Below are 21,111 nucleotides of genomic sequence, written 5' to 3' on the forward strand. Positions count from 1 at the left end.
CTTCAGATATGAAGAAATGCACAGGTGTTTCTGTCTGTCTTTGCGCTGTGAAAAGGCAACTCAATCATGTAGGTCTAAGGTGATGTCTGGCAGACAAAAAGCCACTACGTAGAAGAGGATATGAACAGCTAAAAAGAAAACTTGCACTGGTACACGAAAACAGGATATCTGAGGTGTGGAATAAGGTTGTATGGACCGATGAGTGTAAATATGAGATCACTGAATTGCTGCTGTTTACAAAGGACCTGGAAATTCACAGTATCGATAACCCAAATATATCAGTATTTGCTGGGAGAGGAAATGGCTTCCATAGGTGAATGAAGAACACTCCAGAGAAAGGCTCCTGACAATTGTTTTCACCAGATGAGGGTACGAATGAAAGCCTGGATTGGGTGGCGTTCACCTCAAACATACATCAAGCTCCATGGAACCCAATGCTCCAGTTCGACGAGGATGGGATTCAAACGCAGGCGTGCAGAGCACAATGGATTAGCAGTCCATCGCCTTAACCACTCGGCCACCTCGTCCTAAACCGCTGGAACTCACTGGAGTATGAAAGATTATTACAAGATTCAAAGAAACTGGGACTCAAAGCAACCAATGAAGAACAGGTAGACCAACAAAACTATCATCATTTCAAATAAACTATGAAATATGTATGTTCAATGAAAAGGAAAAAATCTAGTTCCTCTCGTTCTTCAGATATGAAGAAATGCACAGGTGTTTCTGTCTGTCTTTGCGCTGTGAAAAGGCGACTCAATCATGTAGGTCTAAGGTGATGTCTGGCAGACAAAAAGCCACTACGTAGAAGAGGATATGAACAGCTAAAAAGAAAACTTGCACTGGTACACGAAAACAGGATATCTGAGGTGTGGAATAAGGTTGTATGGACCGATGAGTGTAAATATGAGATCACTGAATTGCTGCTGTTTACAAAGGACCTGGAAATTCACAGTATCGATAACCCAAATATATCAGTACTTGCTGGGAGAGGAAATGGCTTCCAAAGGTGAATGAAGAACACACCAGAGAAAGGCTCCTGACAATTGTTTTCACCAGATGAGGGTACGAATGAAAGCCTGGATTGGGTGGCGTTCACCTCAAACATACATCAAGCTCCATGGAACCCAATGCTCCAGTTCGACAAGGATGGGATTCAAACCCACGCGTGCAGAGCACAATGGATTAGCAGTCCATCGCCTTAACCACTCGGCCACCTCGTCCTAAACCGCTGGAACTCACTGGAGTATGAAAGATTATTGCAAGATTCAAAGAAACTGGGACTCAAAGCAACCAATGAAGAACAGGTAGACCAGCAAAACTATCATCATTTCAAATAAACTATGAATAATATATGTTCAATGAAAAGAAAAAAATCTAGTTCCTCTCGTTCTTCAGATCTGAAGAAATGCACAGGTGTTTCTGTCTATCTTTGCGCTGTGAAAAGGCAACTCAATCATATAGGTCTAAGGTGATGTCTGGCAGACAAAAAGCCACTACGTAGAAGAGGATATGAACAGCAAAAAAGAAAACTTGCACTGGTACACGAAAACAGGATATCTGAGGTGTGGAATAAGGTTGTATGGACCGATGAGTGTAAATATGAGATCACTGAATTGCTGCTGTTTACAAAGGACCTGGAAATTCACAGTATCGATAACCCAAATATATCAGTACTTGCTGGGAGAGGAAATGGCTTCCAAAGGTGAATGAAGAACACACCAGAGAAAGGCTCCTGACAATTGTTTTCACCAGATGAGGGTACGAATGAAAGTCTGGATTGGGTGGCGTTCACCTCAAACATACATCAAGCTCCATGGAACCCAAAACCTCCAGTTCGACAAGGATGGAATTCGAACCCACGCGTGCAAAGCACAATGGATTAGCAGTCCATCGCCTTAACCACTCGGCCACCTCGTCCAAAAACGCTGAAATTCACTGGAGTATGAAAGATTATTGCAAGATTTAAAGAAACTGGGACTCAAAGCAACCAATGAAGAACAGGTAGACCAGTAAAACTATCATCCTTTCAAATAAACTATGAATAATGTATGTTCAATGAAAAGGAAAAAATCTAGTTCCTCTCGTTCTTCAGATCTGAAGAAATGCACAGGTGTTTCTGTCTATCTTTGCGCTGTGAAAAGGCAACTCAATCATATAGGTCTAAGGTGATGTCTGGCAGACAAAAAGCCACTACGTAGAAGAGGATATGAACAGCTAAAAAGAAAACTTGCACTGGTACACGAAAACAGGATATCTGAGGTGTGGAATAAGGTTGTATGGACCGATGAGTGTAAATATGAGATCACTGAATTGCTGCTGTGTACAAAGGACCTGGAAATTCACAGTATCGATAACCCAAATATATCAGTACTTGCTGGGAGAGGAAATGGCTTCCATAGGTGAATGAAGAACACTCCAGAGAAAGGCTCCTGACAATTGTTTTCACCAGATGAGGGTACGAATGAAAGCCTGGATTGGGTGGCGTTCACCTCAAACATACATCAAGCTCCATCTAACCCAATACCTCCAGTTCGACGAGGATGGGATTCCAACCCACGCGTGCAGAGCACAATGGATTAGCAGTCCATCGCCTTAACCACTCGGCCACCTCGTCCTAAACCGCTGGAACTCACTGGAGTATGAAAGATTATTGCAAGATTCAAAGAAACTGGGACTCAAAGCAACCAATGAAGAACAGGTAGACCAACAAAACTATCATCATTTCAAATAAACTATGAATAATGTATGATCAATGAAAAGGAAAAAATCTAGTTCTTCTCGTGCTTCAGATCTGAAGAAATGCACAGGTGTTTCTGTCTGTCTTTGCGCTGTGAAAAGGCAACTCAATCATGTAGGTCTAAGGTGATGTCTGGCAGACAAAAAGCCACTACGTAGAAGAGGATATGAACAGCTTAAAAGAAAACTTGCACTGGTACACGAAAACAGGATATCTGAGGTGTGGAATAAGTTTGTATGGACCGATGAGTGTAAATATGAGATCACTGAATTGCTGCTGTTTACAAAGGACCTGGAAATTCACAGTATCGATAACCCAAATATATCAGTATTTGCTGGGAGAGGAAATGGCTTCCATAGGTGAATGAAGAACACTCCAGAGAAAGGCTCCTGACAATTGTTTTCACCAGATGAGGGTACAAATGAAAGCCTGGATTGGGTGGCATTCATCTCAAACATACATCAAGCTCCATGGAACCCAATGCTCCAGTTCGACAAGGATGGGATTCAAACCCACGCGTGCAGAGCACAATGGATTAGCAGTCCATCGCCTTAACCACTCGGCCACCTCGTCCTAAACCGCTGGAACTCACTGGAGTATGAAAGATTATTGCAAGATTCAAAGAAACTGGGATTCAAAGCAACCAATGAAGAACAGGTAGACCAACAAAACTATCATCATTTCAAATAAACTATGAAAAATGTATGTTCAATGAAAAGGAAAAAATCTAGTTCCTCTCGTTCTTCAGATCTGAAGAAATGCACAGGTGTTTCTGTCTGTCTTTGCGCTGTGAAAAGGCGACTCAATCATGTAGGTCTAAGGTGATGTCTGGCAGACAAAAAGCCACTACGTAGAAGAGGATATGAACAGCTAAAAAGAAAACTTGCACTGGTACACGAAAACAGGATATCTGAGGTGTGGAATAAGATTGTATTGACCGATGAGTGTAAATATGAGATCACTGAATTGCTGCTGTTTACAAAGGACCTGGAAATTCACAGTATCGATAACCCAAATATATCAGTATTTGCTGGGAGAGGAAATGGCTTCCATAGGTGAATGAAGAACACTCCAGAGAAAGGCTCCTGACAATTGTTTTCACCAGATGAGGGTACGAATGAAAGCCTGGATTGGGTGGCGTTCACCTCAAACATACATCAAGCTCCATGGAACCCAAAAGCTCCAGTTCGACGAGGATGGGATTCGAACCCACGCGTGCAGAGCACAATGGATTAGCAGTCTATCGCCTTAACCACTCGGCCACCTCGTCCTAAACCGCCGGAACTCACTGGAGTATGAAAGATTATTGCAAGATTCAAAGAAACTGGGACTCAAAGCAACCAATGAAGAACAGGTAGACCAACAAAGCTATCATCATTTCAAATAAACTATGAATAATGTATGTTCAATGAAAAGGAAAAAATCTAGTTCCTCTCGTTCTTCAGATCTGAAGAAATGCACAGGTGTTTCTGTCTGTCTTTGCGCTGTGAAAAGGCAACTCAATCATATAGGTCTAAGGTGATGTCTGGCAGACAAAAAGCCACTACGTAGAAGAGGATATGAACAGCAAAAAAGAAAACTTGCACTGGTACACGAAAACAGGATATCTGAGGTGTGGAATAAGGTTGTATGGACCGATGAGTGTAAATATGAGATCACTGAATTGCTGCTGTTTACAAAGGACCTGGAAATTCACAGTATCGATAACCCAAATATATCAGTATTTGCTGGGAGAGGAAATGGCTTCCATAGGTGAATGAAGAACACTCCAGAGAAAGGCTCCTGACAATTGTTTTCACCAGATGAGGGTACGAATGAAAGCCTGGATTGGGTGGCGTTCACCTCAAACATACATCAAGCTCCATGGAACCCAATGCTCCAGTTCGACGAGGATGGGATTCAAACCCACGCGTGCAGAGCACAATGGATTAGCAGTCCATCGCCTTAACCACTCGGCCACCTCGTCCTAAACCGCTGGAACTCACTGGAGTATGAAAGATTATTACAAGATTCAAAGAAACTGGGACTCAAAGCAACCAATGAAGAACAGGTAGACCAACAAAACTATCATCATTTCAAATAAACTATGAAATATGTATGTTCAATGAAAAGGAAAAAATCTAGTTCCTCTCGTTCTTCAGATCTGAAGAAATGCACAGGTGTTTCTGTCTGTCTTTGCGCTGTGAAAAGGCGACTCAATCATGTAGGTCTAAGGTGCTGTCTGGCAGACAAAAAGCCACCACGTAGAAGAGGATATGAACAGCTAAAAAGAAAACTTGCACTGGTACACGAAAACAGGATATCTGAAGTGTGGAATAAGGTTTTTTGACCGATGAGTGTAAATATGAGATCACTGAATTGCTGCTGTTTACAAAGGACCTGGAAATTCACAGTATCGATAACCCAAATATATCAGTATTTGCTGGGAGAGGAAATGGCTTCCATAGGTGAATGAAGAACACTCCAGAGAAAGGCTCCTGACAATTGTTTTCACCAGATGAGGGTACGAATGAAAGCCTGGATTGGGTGGCGTTCACCTCAAACATACATCAAGCTCCATGGAACCCAAAAGCTCCAGTTCGACGAGGATGGGATTCGAACCCACGTGTGCAGAGCACAATGGATTAGCAGTCCATCGCCTTAACCACTCCGCCACCTCGTCCTAAACCGCTGGAACTCACTGGAGTATGAAAGATTATTGCAAGATTCAAAGAAACTGGGACTCAAAGCAACCAATGAAGAACAGGTAGACCAACAAAGCTATCATCATTTCAAATAAACTATGAATAATGTATGTTCAATGAAAAGGAAAAAATCTAGTTCCTCTCGTTCTTCAGATATGAAGAAATGCACAGGTGTTTCTGTCTGTCTTTGCGCTGTGAAAAGGCGACTCAATCATGTAGGTCTAAGGTGATGTCTGGCAGACAAAAAGCCACTACGTAGAAGAGGATATGAACAGCTAAAAAGAAAACTTGCACTGGTACACGAAAACAGGATATCTGAGGTGTGGAATAAGGTTGTATGGACCGATGAGTGTAAATATGAGATCACTGAATTGCTGCTGTTTACAAAGGACCTGGAAATTCACAGTATCGATAACCCAAATATATCAGTACTTGCTGGGAGAGGAAATGGCTTCCAAAGGTGAATGAAGAACACACCAGAGAAAGGCTCCTGACAATTGTTTTCACCAGATGAGGGTACGAATGAAAGCCTGGATTGGGTGGCATTCACCTCAAACATACATCAAGCTCCATGGAACCCAATGCTCCAGTTCGACAAGGATGGGATTCAAACCCACGCGTGCAGAGCACAATGGATTAGCAGTCCATCGCCTTAACCACTCGGCCACCTCGTCCTAAACCGCTGGAACTCACTGGAGTATGAAAGATTATTGCAAGATTCAAAGAAACTGGGACTCAAAGCAACCAATGAAGAACAGGTAGACCAGCAAAACTATCATCATTTCAAATAAACTATGAATAATATATGTTCAATGAAAAGAAAAAAATCTAGTTCCTCTCGTTCTTCAGATCTGAAGAAATGCACAGGTGTTTCTGTCTATCTTTGCGCTGTGAAAAGGCAACTCAATCATATAGGTCTAAGGTGATGTCTGGCAGACAAAAAGCCACTACGTAGAAGAGGATATGAACAGCAAAAAAGAAAACTTGCACTGGTACACGAAAACAGGATATCTGAGGTGTGGAATAAGGTTGTATGGACCGATGAGTGTAAATATGAGATCACTGAATTGCTGCTGTTTACAAAGGACCTGGAAATTCACAGTATCGATAACCCAAATATATCAGTACTTGCTGGGAGAGGAAATGGCTTCCAAAGGTGAATGAAGAACACACCAGAGAAAGGCTCCTGACAATTGTTTTCACCAGATGAGGGTACGAATGAAAGTCTGGATTGGGTGGCGTTCACCTCAAACATACATCAAGCTCCATGGAACCCAAAACCTCCAGTTCGACAAGGATGGGATTCGAACCCACGCGTGCAAAGCACAATGGATTAGCAGTCCATCGCCTTAACCACTCGGCCACCTCGTCCAAAAACGCTGAAATTCACTGGAGTATGAAAGATTATTGCAAGATTTAAAGAAACTGGGACTCAAAGCAACCAATGAAGAACAGGTAGACCAGTAAAACTATCATCCTTTCAAATAAACTATGAATAATGTATGTTCAATGAAAAGGAAAAAATCTAGTTCCTCTCGTTCTTCAGATCTGAAGAAATGCACAGGTGTTTCTGTCTATCTTTGCGCTGTGAAAAGGCAACTCAATCATATAGGTCTAAGGTGATGTCTGGCAGACAAAAAGCCACTACGTAGAAGAGGATATGAACAGCTAAAAAGAAAACTTGCACTGGTACACGAAAACAGGATATCTGAGGTGTGGAATAAGGTTGTATGGACCGATGAGTGTAAATATGAGATCACTGAATTGCTGCTGTGTACAAAGGACCTGGAAATTCACAGTATCGATAACCCAAATATATCAGTACTTGCTGGGAGAGGAAATGGCTTCCATAGGTGAATGAAGAACACTCCAGAGAAAGGCTCCTGACAATTGTTTTCACCAGATGAGGGTACGAATGAAAGCCTGGATTGGGTGGCGTTCACCTCAAACATACATCAAGCTCCATCTAACCCAATACCTCCAGTTCGACGAGGATGGGATTCCAACCCACGCGTGCAGAGCACAATGGATTAGCAGTCCATCGCCTTAACCACTCGGCCACCTCGTCCTAAACCGCTGGAACTCACTGGAGTATGAAAGATTATTGCAAGATTCAAAGAAACTGGGACTCAAAGCAACCAATGAAGAACAGGTAGACCAACAAAACTATCATCATTTCAAATAAACTATGAATAATGTATGATCAATGAAAAGGAAAAAATCTAGTTCTTCTCGTGCTTCAGATCTGAAGAAATGCACAGGTGTTTCTGTCTGTCTTTGCGCTGTGAAAAGGCAACTCAATCATGTAGGTCTAAGGTGATGTCTGGCAGACAAAAAGCCACTACGTAGAAGAGGATATGAACAGCTTAAAAGAAAACTTGCACTGGTACACGAAAACAGGATATCTGAGGTGTGGAATAAGTTTGTATGGACCGATGAGTGTAAATATGAGATCACTGAATTGCTGCTGTTTACAAAGGACCTGGAAATTCACAGTATCGATAACCCAAATATATCAGTATTTGCTGGGAGAGGAAATGGCTTCCATAGGTGAATGAAGAACACTCCAGAGAAAGGCTCCTGACAATTGTTTTCACCAGATGAGGGTACGAATGAAAGCCTGGATTGGGTGGCATTCACCTCAAACATACATCAAGCTCCATGGAACCCAATGCTCCAGTTCGACAAGGATGGGATTCAAACCCACGCGTGCAGAGCACAATGGATTAGCAGTCCATCGCCTTAACCACTCGGCCACCTCGTCCTAAACCGCTGGAACTCACTGGAGTATGAAAGATTATTGCAAGATTCAAAGAAACTGGGACTCAAAGCAACCAATGAAGAACAGGTAGACCAACAAAACTATCATCATTTCAAATAAACTATGAAAAATGTATGTTCAATGAAAAGGAAAAAATCTAGTTCCTCTCGTTCTTCAGATCTGAAGAAATGCACAGGTGTTTCTGTCTGTCTTTGCGCTGTGAAAAGGCGACTCAATCATGTAGGTCTAAGGTGATGTCTGGCAGACAAAAAGCCACTACGTAGAAGAGGATATGAACAGCTAAAAAGAAAACTTGCACTGGTACACGAAAACAGGATATCTGAGGTGTGGAATAAGATTGTATTGACCGATGAGTGTAAATATGAGATCACTGAATTGCTGCTGTTTACAAAGGACCTGGAAATTCACAGTATCGATAACCCAAATATATCAGTATTTGCTGGGAGAGGAAATGGCTTCCATAGGTGAATGAAGAACACTCCAGAGAAAGGCTCCTGACAATTGTTTTCACCAGATGAGGGTACGAATGAAAGCCTGGATTGGGTGGCGTTCACCTCAAACATACATCAAGCTCCATGGAACCCAAAAGCTCCAGTTCGACGAGGATGGGATTCGAACCCACGCGTGCAGAGCACAATGGATTAGCAGTCTATCGCCTTAACCACTCGGCCACCTCGTCCTAAACCGCTGGAACTCACTGGAGTATGAAAGATTATTGCAAGATTCAAAGAAACTGGGACTCAAAGCAACCAATGAAGAACAGGTAGACCAACAAAGCTATCATCATTTCAAATAAACTATGAATAATGTATGTTCAATGAAAAGGAAAAAATCTAGTTCCTCTCGTTCTTCAGATCTGAAGAAATGCACAGGTGTTTCTGTCTGTCTTTGCGCTGTGAAAAGGCAACTCAATCATATAGGTCTAAGGTGATGTCTGGCAGACAAAAAGCCACTACGTAGAAGAGGATATGAACAGCAAAAAAGAAAACTTGCACTGGTACACGAAAACAGGATATCTGAGGTGTGGAATAAGGTTGTATGGACCGATGAGTGTAAATATGAGATCACTGAATTGCTGCTGTTTACAAAGGACCTGGAAATTCACAGTATCGATAACCCAAATATATCAGTACTTGCTGGGAGAGGAAATGGCTTCCATAGGTGAATGAAGAACACTCCAGACAATTGTTTTCACCAGATGAGGGTACGAATGAAAGCCTGGATTGGGTGGCATTCACCTCAAACATACATCAAGCTCCATGGAACCCAATGCTCCAGTTCGACAAGGATGGGATTCAAACCCACGCGTGCAGAGCACAATGGATTAGCAGTCCATCGCCTTAACCACTCGGCCACCTCGTCCTAAACCGCGGGAACTCACTGGAGTATGAAAGATTATTGCAAGATTCAAAGAAACTGGGACTCAAAGCAACCAATGAAGAACAGGTAGACCAGCAAAACTATCATCATTTCAAATAAACTATGAATAATATATGTTCAATGAAAAGAAAAAAATCTAGTTCCTCTCGTTCTTCAGATCTGAAGAAATGCACAGGTGTTTCTGTCTATCTTTGCGCTGTGAAAAGGCAACTCAATCATATAGGTCTAAGGTGATGTCTGGCAGACGAAAAGCCACTACGTAGAAGAGGATATGAACAGCAAAAAAGAAAACTTGCACTGGTTCACGAAAACAGGATATCTGAGGTGTGGAATAAGGTTGTATGGACCGATGAGTGTAAATATGAGATCACTGAATTGCTGCTGTTTACAAAGGACCTGGAAATTCACAGTATCGATAACCCAAATATATCAGTACTTGCTGGGAGAGGAAATGGCTTCCAAAGGTGAATGAAGAACACACCAGAGAAAGGCTCCTGACAATTGTTTTCACCAGATGAGGGTACGAATGAAAGTCTGGATTGGGTGGCGTTCACCTCAAACATACATCAAGCTCCATGGAACCCAAAACCTCCAGTTCGACAAGGATGGGATTCGAACCCACGCGTGCAAAGCACAATGGATTAGCAGTCCATCGCCTTAACCACTCGGCCACCTCGTCCTAAAACGCTGAAATTCACTGGAGTATGAAAGATTATTGCAAGATTTAAAGAAACTGGGACTCAAAGCAACCAATGAAGAACAGGTAGACCAGTAAAACTATCATCCTTTCAAATAAACTATGAATAATGTATGTTCAATGAAAAGGAAAAAATCTAGTTCCTCTCGTTCTTCAGATCTGAAGAAATGCACAGGTGTTTCTGTCTATCTTTGCGCTGTGAAAAGGCAACTCAATCATATAGGTCTAAGGTGATGTCTGGCAGACAAAAAGCCACTACGTAGAAGAGGATATGAACAGCTAAAAAGAAAACTTGCACTGGTACACGAAAACAGGATATCTGAGGTGTGGAATAAGGTTGTATGGACCGATGAGTGTAAATATGAGATCACTGAATTGCTGCTGTGTACAAAGGACCTGGAAATTCACAGTATCGATAACCCAAATATATCAGTACTTGCTGGGAGAGGAAATGGCTTCCATAGGTGAATGAAGAACACTCCAGAGAAAGGCTCCTGACAATTGTTTTCACCAGATGAGGGTACGAATGAAAGCCTGGATTGGGTGGCGTTCACCTCAAACATACATCAAGCTCCATCTAACCCAATACCTCCAGTTCGACGAGGATGGGATTCCAACCCACGCGTGCAGAGCACAATGGATTAGCAGTCCATCGCCTTAACCACTCGGCCACCTCGTCCTAAACCGCTGGAACTCACTGGAGTATGAAAGATTATTGCAAGATTCAAAGAAACTGGGACTCAAAGCAACCAATGAAGAACAGGTAGACCAACAAAACTATCATCATTTCAAATAAACTATGAATAATGTATGATCAATGAAAAGGAAAAAATCTAGTTCTTCTCGTGCTTCAGATCTGAAGAAATGCACAGGTGTTTCTGTCTGTCTTTGCGCTGTGAAAAGGCAACTCAATCATGTAGGTCTAAGGTGATGTCTGGCAGACAAAAAGCCACTACGTAGAAGAGGATATGAACAGCTTAAAAGAAAACTTGCACTGGTACACGAAAACAGGATATCTGAGGTGTGGAATAAGTTTGTATGGACCGATGAGTGTAAATATGAGATCACTGAATTGCTGCTGTTTACAAAGGACCTGGAAATTCACAGTATCGATAACCCAAATATATCAGTATTTGCTGGGAGAGGAAATGGCTTCCATAGGTGAATGAAGAACACTCCAGAGAAAGGCTCCTGACAATTGTTTTCACCAGATGAGGGTACGAATGAAAGCCTGGATTGGGTGGCATTCACCTCAAACATACATCAAGCTCCATGGAACCCAATGCTCCAGTTCGACAAGGATGGGATTCAAACCCACGCGTGCAGAGCACAATGGATTAGCAGTCCATCGCCTTAACCACTCGGCCACCTCGTCCTAAACCGCTGGAACTCACTGGAGTATGAAAGATTATTGCAAGATTCAAAGAAACTGGGACTCAAAGCAACCAATGAAGAACAGGTAGACCAACAAAACTATCATCATTTCAAATAAACTATGAAAAATGTATGTTCAATGAAAAGGAAAAAATCTAGTTCCTCTCGTTCTTCAGATCTGAAGAAATGCACAGGTGTTTCTGTCTGTCTTTGCGCTGTGAAAAGGCGACTCAATCATGTAGGTCTAAGGTGATGTCTGGCAGACAAAAAGCCACTACGTAGAAGAGGATATGAACAGCTAAAAAGAAAACTTGCACTGGTACACGAAAACAGGATATCTGAGGTGTGGAATAAGATTGTATTGACCGATGAGTGTAAATATGAGATCACTGAATTGCTGCTGTTTACAAAGGACCTGGAAATTCACAGTATCGATAACCCAAATATATCAGTATTTGCTGGGAGAGGAAATGGCTTCCATAGGTGAATGAAGAACACTCCAGAGAAAGGCTCCTGACAATTGTTTTCACCAGATGAGGGTACGAATGAAAGCCTGGATTGGGTGGCGTTCACCTCAAACATACATCAAGCTCCATGGAACCCAAAAGCTCCAGTTCGACGAGGATGGGATTCGAACCCACGCGTGCAGAGCACAATGGATTAGCAGTCTATCGCCTTAACCACTCGGCCACCTCTTCCTAAACCGCTGGAACTCACTGGAGTATGAAAGATTATTGCAAGATTCAAAGAAACTGGGACTCAAAGCAACCAATGAAGAACAGGTAGACCAACAAAGCTATCATCATTTCAAATAAACTATGAATAATGTATGTTCAATGAAAAGGAAAAAATCTAGTTCCTCTCGTTCTTCAGATCTGAAGAAATGCACAGGTGTTTCTGTCTGTCTTTGCGCTGTGAAAAGGCAACTCAATCATATAGGTCTAAGGTGATGTCTGGCAGACAAAAAGCCACTACGTAGAAGAGGATATGAACAGCAAAAAAGAAAACTTGCACTGGTACACGAAAACAGGATATCTGAGGTGTGGAATAAGGTTGTATGGACCGATGAGTGTAAATATGAGATCACTGAATTGCTGCTGTTTACAAAGGACCTGGAAATTCACAGTATCGATAACCCAAATATATCAGTACTTGCTGGGAGAGGAAATGGCTTCCATAGGTGAATGAAGAACACTCCAGAGAAAGGCTCCTGACAATTGTTTTCACCAGATGAGGGTACGAATGAAAGCCTGGATTGGGTGGCATTCACCTCAAACATACATCAAGCTCCATGGAACCCAATGCTCCAGTTCGACAAGGATGGGATTCAAACCCACGCGTGCAGAGCACAATGGATTAGCAGTCCATCGCCTTAACCACTCGGCCACCTCATCCTAAACCGCTGGAACTCACTGGAGTATGAAAGATTATTGCAAGATTCAAAGAAACTGGGACTCAAAGCAACCAATGAAGAACAGGTAGACCAGCAAAACTATCATCATTTCAAATAAACTATGAATAATATATGTTCAATGAAAAGAAAAAAATCTAGTTCCTCTCGTTCTTCAGATCTGAAGAAATGCACAGGTGTTTCTGTCTATCTTTGCGCTGTGAAAAGGCAACTCAATCATATAGGTCTAAGGTGATGTCTGGCAGACAAAAAGCCACTACGTAGAAGAGGATATGAACAGCAAAAAAGAAAACTTGCACTGGTTCACGAAAACAGGATATCTGAGGTGTGGAATAAGGTTGTATGGACCGATGAGTGTAAATATGAGATCACTGAATTGCTGCTGTTTACAAAGGACCTGGAAATTCACAGTATCGATAACCCAAATATATCAGTACTTGCTGGGAGAGGAAATGGCTTCCAAAGGTGAATGAAGAACACACCAGAGAAAGGCTCCTGACAATTGTTTTCACCAGATGAGGGTACGAATGAAAGTCTGGATTGGGTGGCGTTCACCTCAAACATACATCAAGCTCCATGGAACCCAAAACCTCCAGTTCGACAAGGATGGGATTCGAACCCACGCGTGCAAAGCACAATGGATTAGCAGTCCATCGCCTTAACCACTCGGCCACCTCGTCCAAAAACGCTGAAATTCACTGGAGTATGAAAGATTATTGCAAGATTTAAAGAAACTGGGACTCAAAGCAACCAATGAAGAACAGGTAGACCAGTAAAACTATCATCCTTTCAAATAAACTATGAATAATGTATGTTCAATGAAAAGGAAAAAATCTAGTTCCTCTCGTTCTTCAGATCTGAAGAAATGCACAGGTGTTTCTGTCTATCTTTGCGCTGTGAAAAGGCAACTCAATCATATAGGTCTAAGGTGATGTCTGGCAGACAAAAAGCCACTACGTAGAAGAGGATATGAACAGCTAAAAAGAAAACTTGCACTGGTACACGAAAACAGGATATCTGAGGTGTGGAATAAGGTTGTATGGACCGATGAGTGTAAATATGAGATCACTGAATTGCTGCTGTGTACAAAGGACCTGGAAATTCACAGTATCGATAACCCAAATATATCAGTACTTGCTGGGAGAGGAAATGGCTTCCATAGGTGAATGAAGAACACTCCAGAGAAAGGCTCCTGACAATTGTTTTCACCAGATGAGGGTACGAATGAAAGCCTGGATTGGGTGGCGTTCACCTCAAACATACATCAAGCTCCATCTAACCCAATACCTCCAGTTCGACGAGGATGGGATTCCAACCCACGCGTGCAGAGCACAATGGATTAGCAGTCCATCGCCTTAACCACTCGGCCACCTCGTCCTAAACCGCTGGAACTCACTGGAGTATGAAAGATTATTGCAAGATTCAAAGAAACTGGGACTCAAAGCAACCAATGAAGAACAGGTAGACCAACAAAACTATCATCATTTCAAATAAACTATGAATAATGTATGATCAATGAAAAGGAAAAAATCTAGTTCTTCTCGTGCTTCAGATCTGAAGAAATGCACAGGTGTTTCTGTCTGTCTTTGCGCTGTGAAAAGGCAACTCAATCATGTAGGTCTAAGGTGATGTCTGGCAGACAAAAAGCCACTACGTAGAAGAGGATATGAACAGCTTAAAAGAAAACTTGCACTGGTACACGAAAACAGGATATCTGAGGTGTGGAATAAGTTTGTATGGACCGATGAGTGTAAATATGAGATCACTGAATTGCTGCTGTTTACAAAGGACCTGGAAATTCACAGTATCGATAACCCAAATATATCAGTATTTGCTGGGAGAGGAAATGGCTTCCATAGGTGAATGAAGAACACTCCAGAGAAAGGCTCCTGACAATTGTTTTCACCAGATGAGGGTACGAATGAAAGCCTGGATTGGGTGGCATTCACCTCAAACATACATCAAGCTCCATGGAACCCAATGCTCCAGTTCGACAAGGATGGGATTCAAACCCACGCGTGCAGAGCACAATGGATTAGCAGTCCATCGCCTTAACCACTCGGCCACCTCGTCCTAAACCGCTGGAACTCACTGGAGTATGAAAGATTATTGCAAGATTCAAAGAAACTGGGACTCAAAGCAACCAATGAAGAACAGGTAGACCAACAAAACTATCATCATTTCAAATAAACTATGAAAAATGTATGTTCAATGAAAAGGAAAAAATCTAGTTCCTCTCGTTCTTCAGATCTGAAGAAATGCACAGGTGTTTCTGTCTGTCTTTGCGCTGTGAAAAGGCGACTCAATCATGTAGGTCTAAGGTGATGTCTGGCAGACAAAAAGCCACTACGTAGAAGAGGATATGAACAGCTAAAAAGAAAACTTGCACTGGTACACGAAAACAGGATATCTGAGGTGTGGAATAAGATTGTATTGACCGATGAGTGTAAATATGAGATCACTGAATTGCTGCTGTTTACAAAGGACCTGGAAATTCACAGTATCGATAACCCAAATATATCAGTATTTGCTGGGAGAGGAAATGGCTTCCATAGGTGAATGAAGAACACTCCAGAGAAAGGCTCCTGACAATTGTTTTCACCAGATGAGGGTACGAATGAAAGCCTGGATTGGGTGGCGTTCACCTCAAACATACATCAAGCTCCATGGAACCCAAAAGCTCCAGTTCGACGAGGATGGGATTCGAACCCACGCGTGCAGAGCACAATGGATTAGCAGTCTATCGCCTTAACCACTCGGCCACCTCGTCCTAAACCGCTGGAACTCACTGGAGTATGAAAGATTATTGCAAGATTCAAAGAAACTGGGACTCAAAGCAACCAATGAAGAACAGGTAGACCAACAAAGCTATCATCATTTCAAATAAACTATGAATAATGTATGTTCAATGAAAAGGAAAAAATCTAGTTCCTCTCGTTCTTCAGATCTGAAGAAATGCACAGGTGTTTCTGTCTGTCTTTGCGCTGTGAAAAGGCAACTCAATCATATAGGTCTAAGGTGATGTCTGGCAGACAAAAAGCCACTACGTAGAAGAGGATATGAACAGCAAAAAAGAAAACTTGCACTGGTACACGAAAACAGGATATCTGAGGTGTGGAATAAGGTTGTATGGACCGATGAGTGTAAATATGAGATCACTGAATTGCTGCTGTTTACAAAGGACCTGGAAATTCACAGTATCGATAACCCAAATATATCAGTACTTGCTGGGAGAGGAAATGGCTTCCAAAGGTGAATGAAGAACACACCAGAGAAAGACTCCTGACAATTGTTTTCACCAGATGAGGGTACGAATGAAAGTCTGGATTGGGTGGCGTTCACCTCAAACATACATCAAGCTCCATGGAACCCAAAACCTCCAGTTCGACAAGTATGGGATTCGAACCCACGCGTGCAGAGCACAAAGGATTAGCAGTCCATCGCCTCAACCACTCGGCCACCTCGTCCCAAACCGCAGGAACTCACTGGAGTATGAAAGATTATTGCAAGATTCAAAGAAACTGGGACTCAAAGCAACCAATGAAGAACAGGTAGACCAACAAAACTATCATCATTTCAAATAAACTATGAATAATGTATTTTAAATGAAAAGGAAAAAATCTAGTTCTTCTCGTGCTTCAGATCTGAAGAAATGCACAGGTGTTTCTGTCTGTCTTTGCGCTGTGAAAAGGCAACTCAATCATGTAGGTCTAAGGTGATGTCTGGCAGACAAAAAGCCACTACGTAGAAGAGGATATGAACAGCTAAAAAGAAAACTTGCACTGGTACACGAAAACAGGATATCTGAGGTGTGGAAGAAGGTTGTATGGACCGATGAGTGTAAATATGAGATCACTGAATTGCTGCTGTTTACAAAGGACCTGGAAATTCACAGTATCGATAACCCAAATATATCAGTACTTGCTGGGAGAGGAAATGGCTTCCAAAGGTGAATGAAGAACACACCAGAGAAAGGCTCCTGACAATTGTTTTCACCAGATGAGGGTACGAATGAAAGCCTGGATTGGGTGGCGTTCACCTCAAACATACATCAAGCTCCATGGAACCCAAAACCTCCAGTTCGACGAGGATGGGATTCGAACCCACGCGTGCAGAGCACAATGGATTAGCAGTCCATCGCCTTAACCACTCGGCCACCTCGTCCTAAAACGCTGAAATTCACTGGAGTATGAAAGATTATTGCAAGATTCAAAGAAACTGGGACTCAAAGCAACCAATGAAGAACAGGTAGACCAGCAAAACTATCATCATTTCAAATAAACTATGAATAATGTATGTTCAATGAAAAGGAAAAAATCTAGTTCCTCTCGTTCTTCAGATCTGAAGAAATGCACAGGTGTTTCTGTCTATCTTTGCGCTGTGAAAAGGCAACTCAATCATATAGGTCTAAGGTGATGTCTGGCAGACAAAAAGCCACTACGTAGAAGAGGATATGAACAGCTAAAAAGAAAACTTGCACTGGTACACGAAAACAGGATATCTGAGGTGTGGAATAAGGTTGTATGGACCGATGAGTGTAAATATGAGATCACTGAATTGCTGCTGTTTACAAAGGACCTGGAAATTCACAGTATCGATAACCCAAATATATCAGTACTTGCTGGGAGAGGAAATGGCTTCCAAAGGTGAATGAAGAACACACCAGAGAAAGGCTCCTGACAATTGTTTTCACCAGATGAGGGTACGAATGAAAGCCTGGATTGGGTGGCGTTCACCTCAAACATACATCAAGCTCCATGGAACCCAAAACCTCCAGTTCGACGAGGATGGGATTCCAACCCACGCGTGCAGAGCACAATGGATTAGCAGTCCATCGCCTTAACCACTCGGCCACCTCGTCCTTAAATGCTGAAATTCACTGGAGTATGAAAGATTATTGCAAGATTCAAAGAAACTGGGACTCAAAGCAACCAATGAAGAACAGGTAGACCAGCAAAACTATCATCATTTCAAATAAACTATGAATAATGTATGTTCAATGAAAAGGAAAAAATCTAGTTCCTCTCGTTCTTCAGATCTGAAGAAATGCACAGGTGTTTCTGTCTATCTTTGCGCTGTGAAAAGGCAACTCAATCATATAGGTCTAAGGTGATGTCTGGCAGACAAAAAGCCACTACGTAGAAGAGGATATGAACAGCTAAAAAGAAAACTTGCACTGGTACACGAAAACAGGATATCTGAGGTGTGGAATAAGGTTGTATGGACCGATGAGTGTAAATATGAGATCACTGAATTGCTGCTGTTTACAAAGGACCTGGAAATTCACAGTATCGATAACCCAAATATATCAGTACTTGCTGGGAGAGGAAATGGCTTCCAATGGTGAATGAAGAACACACCAGAGAAAGGCTCCTGACAATTGTTTTCACCAGATGAGGGTACGAATGAAAGCCTGGATTGGGTGGCGTTCACCTCAAACATACATCAAGCTCCATGGAACCCAAAACCTCCAGTTCGACGAGGATGGGATTCCAACCCACGCGTGCAGAGCACAATGGATTAGCAGTCCATCGCCTTAACCACTCGGCCACCTCGTCCTAAAACGCTGAAATTCACTGGAGTATGAAAGATTATTGCAAGATTCAAAGAAACTGGGACTCAAAGCAACCAATGAAGAACAGGTAGACCAGCAAAACTATCATCATTCCAAATAAACTATGAATAATGTATGTTCAATGAAAAGGAAAAAATCTAGTTCCTCTCGTTCTTCAGATCTGAAGAAATGCACAGGTGTTTCTGTCTATCTTTGCGCTGTGAAAAGGCAACTCAATCATATAGGTCTAAGGTGATGTCTGGCAGACAAAAAGCCACTACGTAGAAGAGGATATGAACAGCTAAAAAGAAAACTTGCACTGGTACACGAAAACAGGATATCTGAGGTGTGGAATAAGGTTGTATGGACCGATGAGTGTAAATATGAGATCACTGAATTGCTGCTGTTTACAAAGGACCTGGAAATTCACAGTATCGATAACCCAAATATATCAGTACTTGCTGGGAGAGGAAATGGCTTCCAAAGGTGAATGAAGAACACACCAGAGAAAGGCTCCTGACAATTGTTTTCACCAGATGAGGGTACGAATGAAAGCCTGGATTGGGTGGCGTTCACCTCAAACATACATCAAGCTCCATGGAACCCAAAACCTCCAGTTCGACGAGGATGGGATTCCAACCCACGCGTGCAGAGCACAATGGATTAGCAGTCCATCGCCTTAACCACTCGGCCACCTCGTCCTAAAACGCTGAAATTCACTGGAGTATGAAAGATTATTGCAAGATTCAAAGAAACTGGGACTCAAAGCAACCAATGAAGAACAGGTAGACCAGCAAAACTATCATCATTTCAAATAAACTATGAATAATGTATGTTCAATGAAAAGGAAAAAATCTAGTTCCTCTCGTTCTTCAGATCTGAAGAAATGCACAGGTGTTTCTGTCTGTCTTTGCGCTGTGAAAAGGCAACTCAATCATATAGGTCTAAGGTGATGTCTGGCAGACAAAAAGCCACTACGTAGAAGAGGATATGAACAGCTAAAAAGAAAACTTGCACTGGTACACGAAAACAGGATATCTGAGGTGTGGAATAAGGTTGTATGGACCGATGAGTGTAAATATGAGATCACTGAATTGCTGCTGTTTACAAAGGACCTGGAAATTCACAGTATCGATAACCCAAATATATCAGTACTTGCTGGGAGAGGAAATGGCTTCCAAAGGTGAATGAAGAACACACCAGATTAAGGCTCCTGACAATTGTTTTCACCAGATGAGGGTACGAATGAAAGCCTGGATTGGGTGGCGTTCACCTCAAACATACATCAAGCTCCATGGAACCCAAAAGCTCCAGTTCGACGAGGATGGGATTCGAACCCACGCATGCAGAGCACAATGGATTAGCAGTCCATCGCCTTAACCACTCGGCCACCTCGTCCTAAAATGCTGAAATACACTGGAGTATGAAAGATTATTGCAAGATTCAAAGAAACTGGGACTCAAAGCAACCAATGAAGAACAGGTAGACCAGCAAAACTATCATCATTTCAAATAAACTATGAATAATGTATGTTCAATGAAAAGGAAAAAATCTAGTTCCTCTCGTTCTTCAGATCTGAAGAAATGCACAGGTGTTTCTGTCTATCTTTGCGCTGTGAAAAGGCAACTCAATCATATAGGTCTAAGGTGATGTCTGGCAGACAAAAAGCCACTACGTAGAAGAGGATATGAACAGCTAAAAAGAAAACTTGCACTGGTACACGAAAACAGGATATCTGAGGTGTGGAATAAGGTTGTACGGACCGATGAGTGTAAATATGAGATCACTGAATTGCTGCTGTTTACAAAGGACCTGGAAATTCACAGTATCGATAACCCAAATATATCAGTACTTGCTGGGAGAGGAAATGGCTTCCAAAGGTGAATGAAGAACACACCAGAGAAAGGCTCCTGACAATTGTTTTCACCAGATGAGGGTACGAATGAAAGCCTGGATTGGGTGGCGTTCACCTCAAACATACATCAAGCTCCATGGAACCCAAAAGCTCCAGTTCGAGGAGGATGGGATTCCAACCCACGCGTGCAGAGCACAATGGATTAGCAGTCCATCGCCTTAACCACTCGGCCACCTCGTCCTAAAACGCTGAAATTCACTGGAGTATGAAAGATTATTGCAAGATTCAAAGAAACTGGGACTCAAAGCAACCAATGAAGAACAGGTAGACCAGCAAAACTATCATCATTTCAAATAAACTATGAATAATGTATGTTCAATGAAAAGGAAAAAATCTAGTTCCTCTCGTTCTTCAGATCTGAAGAAATGCACAGGTGTTTCTGTCTGTCTTTGCGCTGTGAAAAGGCAACTCAATCATATAGGTCTAAGGTGATGTCTGGCAGACAAAAAGCCACTACGTAGAAGAGGATATGAACAGCTAAAAAGAAAACTTGCACTGGTACACGAAAACAGGATATCTGAGGTGTGGAATAAGGTTGTATGGACCGATGAGTGTAAATATGAGATCACTGAAT

General features: G+C 42.2%; 16 non-coding genes across 16 annotated transcripts; all 16 read right to left on the reverse strand.

Annotated features, from left to right (window-relative positions):
- Nucleotides 1-1,141: 1,141 nt before the first annotated feature.
- Nucleotides 1,142-1,223, reverse strand: trnas-gcu (transfer RNA serine (anticodon GCU)). Its single transcript has one exon. It is a non-coding gene; the product is annotated as a tRNA-Ser (tRNA).
- Nucleotides 1,224-3,231: 2,008 nt separating this feature from the next.
- trnas-gcu (transfer RNA serine (anticodon GCU)) lies at nucleotides 3,232-3,313 on the reverse strand. Its single transcript has one exon. It is a non-coding gene; the product is annotated as a tRNA-Ser (tRNA).
- Nucleotides 3,314-3,928: 615 nt separating this feature from the next.
- trnas-gcu (transfer RNA serine (anticodon GCU)) lies at nucleotides 3,929-4,010 on the reverse strand. Its single transcript has one exon. It is a non-coding gene; the product is annotated as a tRNA-Ser (tRNA).
- Nucleotides 4,011-4,624: 614 nt separating this feature from the next.
- Nucleotides 4,625-4,706, reverse strand: trnas-gcu (transfer RNA serine (anticodon GCU)). The gene has a single exon. It is a non-coding gene; the product is annotated as a tRNA-Ser (tRNA).
- A 1,310-nt stretch (nucleotides 4,707-6,016) lies between these two features.
- Nucleotides 6,017-6,098, reverse strand: trnas-gcu (transfer RNA serine (anticodon GCU)). The gene has a single exon. It is a non-coding gene; the product is annotated as a tRNA-Ser (tRNA).
- A 615-nt stretch (nucleotides 6,099-6,713) lies between these two features.
- trnas-gcu (transfer RNA serine (anticodon GCU)) lies at nucleotides 6,714-6,795 on the reverse strand. The gene has a single exon. It is a non-coding gene; the product is annotated as a tRNA-Ser (tRNA).
- Nucleotides 6,796-8,106: 1,311 nt separating this feature from the next.
- Nucleotides 8,107-8,188, reverse strand: trnas-gcu (transfer RNA serine (anticodon GCU)). Its single transcript has one exon. It is a non-coding gene; the product is annotated as a tRNA-Ser (tRNA).
- A 615-nt stretch (nucleotides 8,189-8,803) lies between these two features.
- trnas-gcu (transfer RNA serine (anticodon GCU)) lies at nucleotides 8,804-8,885 on the reverse strand. Its single transcript has one exon. It is a non-coding gene; the product is annotated as a tRNA-Ser (tRNA).
- Nucleotides 8,886-9,486: 601 nt separating this feature from the next.
- Nucleotides 9,487-9,568, reverse strand: trnas-gcu (transfer RNA serine (anticodon GCU)). The gene has a single exon. It is a non-coding gene; the product is annotated as a tRNA-Ser (tRNA).
- Nucleotides 9,569-10,183: 615 nt separating this feature from the next.
- Nucleotides 10,184-10,265, reverse strand: trnas-gcu (transfer RNA serine (anticodon GCU)). The gene has a single exon. It is a non-coding gene; the product is annotated as a tRNA-Ser (tRNA).
- Nucleotides 10,266-11,576: 1,311 nt separating this feature from the next.
- On the reverse strand, nucleotides 11,577-11,658 carry trnas-gcu (transfer RNA serine (anticodon GCU)). The gene has a single exon. It is a non-coding gene; the product is annotated as a tRNA-Ser (tRNA).
- A 2,008-nt stretch (nucleotides 11,659-13,666) lies between these two features.
- Nucleotides 13,667-13,748, reverse strand: trnas-gcu (transfer RNA serine (anticodon GCU)). The gene has a single exon. It is a non-coding gene; the product is annotated as a tRNA-Ser (tRNA).
- Nucleotides 13,749-15,059: 1,311 nt separating this feature from the next.
- On the reverse strand, nucleotides 15,060-15,141 carry trnas-gcu (transfer RNA serine (anticodon GCU)). Its single transcript has one exon. It is a non-coding gene; the product is annotated as a tRNA-Ser (tRNA).
- Nucleotides 15,142-15,756: 615 nt separating this feature from the next.
- On the reverse strand, nucleotides 15,757-15,838 carry trnas-gcu (transfer RNA serine (anticodon GCU)). Its single transcript has one exon. It is a non-coding gene; the product is annotated as a tRNA-Ser (tRNA).
- A 1,312-nt stretch (nucleotides 15,839-17,150) lies between these two features.
- On the reverse strand, nucleotides 17,151-17,232 carry trnas-gcu (transfer RNA serine (anticodon GCU)). The gene has a single exon. It is a non-coding gene; the product is annotated as a tRNA-Ser (tRNA).
- A 2,706-nt stretch (nucleotides 17,233-19,938) lies between these two features.
- trnas-gcu (transfer RNA serine (anticodon GCU)) lies at nucleotides 19,939-20,020 on the reverse strand. Its single transcript has one exon. It is a non-coding gene; the product is annotated as a tRNA-Ser (tRNA).
- Nucleotides 20,021-21,111: the final 1,091 nt, after the last annotated feature.

Source organism: Conger conger, chromosome 8 (genome assembly GCF_963514075.1).
Source record: "Conger conger chromosome 8, fConCon1.1, whole genome shotgun sequence".
Taxonomy (NCBI): domain Eukaryota; kingdom Metazoa; phylum Chordata; class Actinopteri; order Anguilliformes; family Congridae; genus Conger; species Conger conger.